This window comes from Camelina sativa, chromosome 4 (genome assembly GCF_000633955.1).
Source record: "Camelina sativa cultivar DH55 chromosome 4, Cs, whole genome shotgun sequence".
NCBI lineage: Eukaryota > Viridiplantae > Streptophyta > Magnoliopsida > Brassicales > Brassicaceae > Camelina > Camelina sativa.
The window spans coordinates 14070993-14079243 of NC_025688.1; the positions used below are offsets into that span (position 1 = coordinate 14070993).

Here is an 8251-nt window from a genome sequence, read left to right on the forward strand (position 1 = left end):
CCGAGGAAAAGAGCAAGCGAGAAGAGGGAATTAACGTTAACGATCCCGTCTAAAGCCGTGACGTGGATAAGCGTCGTTGGGAGGAGCCGTCTCCGGAGAAACTCTACGGCGCCGGTGGAAATTGCCATAAACTTTGAAATGTTTAAGCTATACAAGATGAATAATTAGTACATAATTTTGAGAGAAACGGAGATTAAAATTAATGACTAAAGAAAGGTTAGCTTTTAGTTGTTACTTTGAGGGAGACTGTGGGAAAATGTGTGTTAGCGTCGAAGCTAAGTATTGCGTGTCGTCTCCGCTGAGGAAAACGACGGACATGTAATGATGGGCAACGTGAATTGAACTACAAGGTACAAAACCTTTTTAGGCTTTGTATCGATACGTCGCCGTATGAGTCAAATTTATTACTCTTCTCCTTTGTAGGCTATCGATATATATATACCTCGTCGAACACTATTTTATAAAGTTAAATCATTTATGAAGATCTATTCTGATTTGGATATAACTTGTCTTAGGCCAAAGATATATAATTCGGATCAATAACCGTTCTTAAATGATTTTTGTTCTCAAATTTCATTTCCGGATGAATGGACTCGGAAACCATTAACCAAATACTCTGCGTCTTTTTTACTAATTCAAATTCTAGAAATCAATTTGTTTTGAAATTATACACTTTTCAGGTTTTCTATGTATTTGTTATATTCCCTATGGAAGTATACAACTTCTTTTTGTAAACTATATAATTTTTATAAGTTGGTTACAAAATAGGTTATAGATTAAATATAGGTTAAAAAATGTTATACATTCATTGATCAATCCATGGGCTATACGAATACATTTAAGAATATCCCAAAAAATATTCTTAAAGAGAATATTCCAATGATTTATACAATTTCCAAAATAAAATCTTTAGTATTCCATGTATTATTACAAAATATTTACGGTTAGGCATAAAAATTTACGGTTAGGCATAAAAAGAATAAAATCTTAGCAATTTATCATACTTAATCGTGATTTCCGAGATTTTATTGCAGTTGAAAATAAAATCTTACTTAAGTACATGTCATATTAAAAAACTTTCACCAAACATGTTCAAAAATTAAAATAAAAACAAAAAACAAACATAACATTTCTTATACATAAAATTACAAAATTAACAATATAAAACTTACAAAATATGTGTGTTTTTCAAGCCATCATATTTAGCATATGATTTTATTGCATAATGTTTTATCTAAAAAAAGTTTTACAAACAATCATATAAATTATATTTCATTCTAAAATTATAATATAAATAAAAAGAATTTCAACCCGTGCTAAGCACGGGTCCAAATCTAGTTTATTGATGATAAATTGTAAACTTCATTTTGTTTTGTTTTTTTTTGTTATAGTAAACTTCATTTTGTTATTATTGATTTACATTTATTAATTTTGTTAATCATAAAAAGGAAAAAAGATGTCTAGCTACATGAAGTATCAGAGAATGCATGGTCACATATGCCAAGTATATTATTGTATAACCAACTACACGAACTATATGTATTACATGACCACATGCATGAACTATATGACGTTATACGGTCAACACCATAAACATATAATCCAGTACACCGGTTGACTGACTCCAGCGAAGACCGACGTTGATTCCGGCGTTGACCAACTGAAAAAAAAATTTAATTTAAAATTTATACTAAATCAATTATGGTTTTTCATGATTAAAAGACATATTCTATTTAATATCCAAATATGTTTATATATATCTCTAATATATTCATTCTTATAATTAGTTACTTTTTGTTTTTCAAGCTAAAGTAAATAGTTAAATAAAAATCATTTATAATTATTTTCAAGATAGAAAAGTTCATTTATAATTATTTTTAAGATATATATTTATATATATATATCTCTGATAATCAGATTATTTAAATACTACAAAATCAATAAAATCAAATTCAACTACTTTCATTAGAAAATAATATGCAAAAGATTGAGTATATGACTCTTTACTCTAAATTTTGCATGGTAAATGTTATACAAAATTTTAGATACTCTTTACTTTAAAATTTACATACTCAAAATAACATATAAACAACAACAACAAAATTCACAATATCTACTTTTAATAGATAAAAGATAAAGATACAAAAAATTCATTTTAGCAAAACAATATATTTGATTTAAGGGTATGTTTGCAAAAGGGTATAAAATAAGAGTATTTTTGCAAATGCCTTTATATTATATCTTGAAAATAATTATCAGTGATTTTTATTTAACTATTAGTTTAGCTTTAAAACTGAAAATTAACTAAGTATAAGAATGTTAATTTAATTTTTAGAATTTTTTTTAAGGTTTGGATTCTCTATTTTACATTTATGATATAGTTTTGAGGAGTTAGGATTTAGTATTTGGAGTTTAAAGTTTAGAATTTAGTTATTTTATATATAGAAAAGGATGTTTTTTGAAAATGGATAACATAAAAGGTTATTTTTGAAAAATGACATAGGAAAAGAGGTATTTTTGAAAATCTTCCTAGAATGAATACATTAAAAAAATATAAAAAATATTTAGATATTAAATATAATATTTTTTAATTAATAAAAACTATAAATGATTAAATATAGTGATTTTTTAGTTTTTATTTTTAATTTTAGAATTTTTTTTTGGTCAACACCGGTCTTCACTGGAATTAATCAATCAGTGTACCAGATTGCATATCTATGATGTTGAACACATGACGTCATATAGTTCATATATGTGACCATGTAATATATATATTTCATGTAGTTGAGTATACAATAGTATACTTGGTATGTGTGACTATGTATTCACCTATACTTGATGTAGCTAGCCATCTTTTTTCCATCATAAAAAAATGGTGGGGATTCCAGGTTTAGTTCAGTTTTGGTTTGTGTTCGATTCTGTTTGGTTTTCATAAAACTCAACCGAAGTTAGTTTGATTTGGTTTTTGTTTATTTCGATTTAGTTTGTTTGATTCTATTCTGTTAAAAAAACTAATTAATGTGATAAAACTATTGAAAAAATGTGATTATTGTAATCTATTAAAACTGGATTTTACAGACTTTTAAATATTATTTTACAAAATTTAATCCTATTACCTAACGATATATTCAGTTATTCTTTTATTAAAATATTTATTTGATATACAAGTTATTCAGTTGGACTACTTTGAGAAGTTCTAAACCAAGAATTTAATGAGTCAACAATTATTTCAACAATTTCCTCAACCAATTACCACAAAAGAAAAAAAAAAGTAATGTCATAGACCTATTTATTTTGAAAACTAAGTTACTATTGAAAGTTATAATTTTATCATCAAATTCTTAATACTTTGTCAAATAAGAAGAGGTATGATGCATTTTATCATGAAAATAAGGTAAACATATATATTTAGGGGAATTTTTTTTGTTTCTTTCATTTGAAAATCTAGGGAAAATTAGAAATAAATGAGGTTTTTCTAAACATTTGTCCATATACACTTTTTTTTGAAGATTGTCAATTGTGACGAAAATACCCCTACTAATAGATATAGTGAAGTTTTTAGGAGTTTAAACCAAAAAACAAACATAAAATCCATGTTAGTATACAACTGTGTAAAAAAAATTTGAAAAAAAAATGTTTTGGGTGTCAAAAATCAGTTTGTAAATTGATGATTTCTAGTCTAAATTGTTCATAAAAGACTTTCTACGATTTTTTCAAGTTCTGAAATATTTAGATTATTCATTCTACATTTTGTACATGTTCTACGAAGTTTAGACGAAAAATTTGTTCTAAAGTTTTCAGAACCTGAATTTTGTATGTTATACAAAATTAAGAATATGTATTCCACATCTTTCTTCATTCTACATCAATTCAGAATATATTTTCTACGTTTTACCCTATATACTAAAAGAAGTAGAAGATATATCATAGACATTTTAGAATTTATAATCTGTAAAACTTAGAATACCATAGAAATAGAAAGAAAATAAATTAAATAAGGAAAATGAATATGTTTTGAATAATCTTAATTTATGATTACAATTCTGTATTTATTGTTTAGATATGTTCTAATATGTTTTAGAATGTGTATTCTTAATTATTTAGAAGAAAGACAAATTGATATTCGACATGACTTAACCTAATATGATCGATTGTTGACTTAAGCTAAATGGACAACAACGAAACTGTGTTTTCTAATAATCATCAACACTTGTATAAATATTTAAGAACAAATTTTCATCAAACTTGTTTTTTTGCTTCTTTGATTTGAGCTTGAAACATTGATGTTTATTACCAATTTTTCATCCTTCTGAATTTTCTCATCTTCAACAGAATCAAACACCTCAATTATTTAACCGAAAAGTCCAAAACCAATGTCAATCGCAACACGTAAAGCTGTAGACACAATTGCCATGAGTCATCATCCTTTAATAATGAACATACAACAAAGTTTCAAATCTGTTCCCTATAATTTCTTGATAATTTGGTTTTGTTCAGTGTAGTCTCTAGAATAAGACAAATTTTATCATATTCCATGATATTCTTGGATTATTCTTTTAAACAGTTGAAAACATTCAAAAGAAACTAAATAACATTATGAGAAAGAGAGAGGCTTCTTTTTTTGAATTTTTTTTGTCCAGTTACGATTTGGACTTGTAAGTGAAACCTCTGTTTTAGCTAGAGGTTTTGGGTGTAGAGAAAAAATTATTTTCTTCAATTAAGTAATTTTTTAATTAAGGGTATAATTGGTTTTAAATTTTTCAAAAAATCTATTTCACCAAACTTATCTAAATAAAGTATAGATATACAAAATCTTTAAAAAATATCTTTTATTTCTAATTTTCCAGAAAATCTATTTATGGGATATTCTAATATAACGAATGTTTGTACTACACAAAAAAAAATTAACAAGTCAAACCATGATGTACTTGTACTACAGTACAACACATTACACATATACATTTAAGAAAACACAATAAATAATTTACAAACCTATTCTCTCTTAAAACTTTTGTCTATGAACAGAATCCATCATAAACCTATATACCATTTTAGTAAACATGGATCACGATAACATGCATATGCCACCACCATCATCATAATCGATGTCGAATCATACCAAACCACACATGATGATGATGCACATGACATTCTTCTGGGGCAAGAACACGGAGGTTCTCTTCTCCGGCTGGCCCGGGACTAGCTCCGGCATGTACGCTCTTTGTCTCGTCGTTGTCTTCTTTCTCGCCGTGATTGCCGAGTGGCTCGCCCATTCTCCTTTCCTCCGTGCGGATAGCTCCACCAGCCGCGCCACTGGGCTCTCTCAGACAGCCGTGTATACACTCAAGACTGGCCTGTCATATTTGGTGATGCTCGCGGTTATGTCCTTTAACGCAGGCGTTTTCATCGTTGCTATCGCCGGATACGCCGTGGGTTTCTTTTTCTTTGGAAGCACTGCTTTCAAGAAACCCTCCGCTGACCGGAAAACCGCCGAGCTTCTCCCGCCGTCGTCAGGCTGCGTTTGCTAATAATTTTTTTTTCTTTCTTATAAAGAACTTTTCCTTTTGTGTGTGCATGGTTGGCTTAAAAAAACAAAGAAAAAAATATATATTTTGTTTGTACCGGGGATTGCACAGCTTAAACAAATAAAGATTTTGTGGGAAAGAGCAAGCAAGTTCTTTTATTAATCGGGAAAAACGTGAGATCGTCACTTAAAACAAGTCGGGATAGAGCTTGTTAGTTCACAAGCGAACTAGCAAGCTTAAAGTGACGAACTGAAAATAGGAATGAATTATACGAAAGACAATAACAGTTTTCGATGCAAAGTATTGCTCTGTAGGTATTGTCCGCGGGTCAGGATCGTGATCCCAATAAATGTTTTCTCCTTTTATAGGGGACTGTTGACCTAGGGATGTCTAGGGTTTTCGTCGTGAATTCCTCAGATTGCCTATCGCGGGAATTAGTGGCTTACTCCCAATCTTGTCGGGCCGAGATTGTAATTAATGAATTTCGTTGGGCCGAGTGGCATATTGGCATAGCCCATATCCAACATATTTCATTTTGGTTAAGTCGATCTAATATTAGTGGACGCTAAATATTTTCAATCCATGTTCTTAGGTTGCAAATAGAATCACATAATTAATTCCACAGGTTCATGAATAATTTGACTAAAGTTTTTGGAATTTTAAGAAACGACATAGAATTCCCATTCAAATTTTGAAGATGTCACTTTTAATTTCATGTATTAATGTGGTTAATAGTTGACCAAAAAAAATTGCATATATAGATAAGAAATTTTGAACCACAAATTTATGATAACAAATGCTGTCCATTGAAAGTACGTACTCCCATGTACAACCACCCCCATTGGTTTTAACTTTTAAGTTATAAACTCTGCGTCTCTGCCAGTGAGAATGTGAACTTTCATTGATAAAAAAAAAAATACATTTTTCAAAAATATACTGTGTACTCTATTATATGTGACATAATAAATTGATCATATGTAGCTTTTGTCAAGTCATCTATTTGATTCCTAGAGTCGGTCGGTCGGATTGATTTCAATCGGTGTAGATCTAAAACCTTACATATGTTTCTTTGTTTTGTAATCTGATTTCATGAAGTTTCAACCTTTTTTTTCTTTGTTTTGTAATCTAATTTTATGAAATTCAAAAGGAAAAGTATAGCATGAAGAATAAAGAGCCGTCCAAAACAAAAGAACAAGTGATGCAATTATAAGAATAGTCCATGCACTATCCAATTACATGTAGAACTCTTTTATAGAACTGATATCGCAAAAAGTTTTTTAATTAGGCCTTCTCGCTATTAAGAAATTACGAAAAATAACAAGATTGAAAAAAAAAAACTAGGCACCTTCGTTGACAAAACAATTAATAAATAGACAATATCTTCAGCTTAGCAATGCCAATAATTTAGCAACGGTCAAACAATAAACAAGTAATATTAGTAGCCAGTATACGTACCACGAGAACGGGCAAGGTTCACGCCTTTTTTCCGAGGGACTAAAAGATTTCTTTTAGAAGCAACAATGGTTAAAAAGTAAAAACTATTCTCCAAATATTCTATATTTCTATCTTAAAGATTCGAGACTAACATTTGATCAACCGGTTCTGTTACCGGTAGAGTTGGTTTAGTTTTGTTCTGATTAATTTAATCCGGTTTAATTAGCTGACCTTTCAACAAGGAGACAAATAGAAGAAGAATTAAAACTTAAGATAATGCATGGATTATTCATATAATTGCTTCACAAAAAGGCATGTGTTGTCGACCAAAAAAAAAAAAAGGCATGTGTTATAACTTAAGAGAACCATTATATTGAATTAATTAAGTAGCAAGAAATTGTCTATTTAATTTGCGGTCATTAAGAAGAACATAATTAATTTGCACCTTCGTTCACATATCTATTTCTTCAACACTACTACACTAGTTGTTAGCCCTGTTAAGGGAGCGGATATCCGTATTCGTTTTATCCGTAATATATTATCTGTATTCGTATCCGGAGATTTTGGATATCTGTTAAAATTTCGACTATTCGCGAATATCCGCGGATATCCGTAAAAAATAAAATAAAAAAATTATGTATTTTAAACTAAAATACAGCGTATTTTGTATAAAATATTGTATATTGTATCTAAATATCGAATATCTGTGAAAAAACAAATATCCGTTTTAAAATTTAGCATTATCTGTATCTGTATCCGTATATAATAAAGGATATTCGGGAAAAAGTGGATATCCGTTATTCGTTTTAAAATTTAGTACTATTTGTATTCGTATCCGTATCCGTTTTATTTGCTATTTCACTATCCGACATTGTTGGTATCTGTATCTGTTCGCCCGAACAACACTAACTTTTCCTTTGCAAGATTTTGGATACTGCATAATCCGTATCCGTATCCGTATCAGAAGAAGAAACCATCTTGCTATGAATCTGATGACTTGATATATACGACACTTTTGGAACTTCAATATTAATTCTGTTATTTTCAGGAGAACCGAAAAGATCTAGTCGACCATGGAATCTTTGAATCATGGGGCTTCCCAAAAACATAGTTTAATAATAATAATTAAAAAAGCAAATAAATAAGCATATATTGTTTAAAGAAAAGTCGTAAATTGAATCAGGCTTTTAATAACATGAAGCTCTCAAAATGAACCGAAACACTCACATTATATTCAGTGGCCTTCTTAAGCTCGGGACCATACAATTCTTGATTCAGTCCTTCAATCATAA

At 29.3% G+C, this 8251-nt stretch overlaps 1 pseudogene; it reads left to right on the plus strand.

Moving 5' to 3' along the window:
- Positions 4895–5652, plus strand: LOC104780497 (annotated as a pseudogene).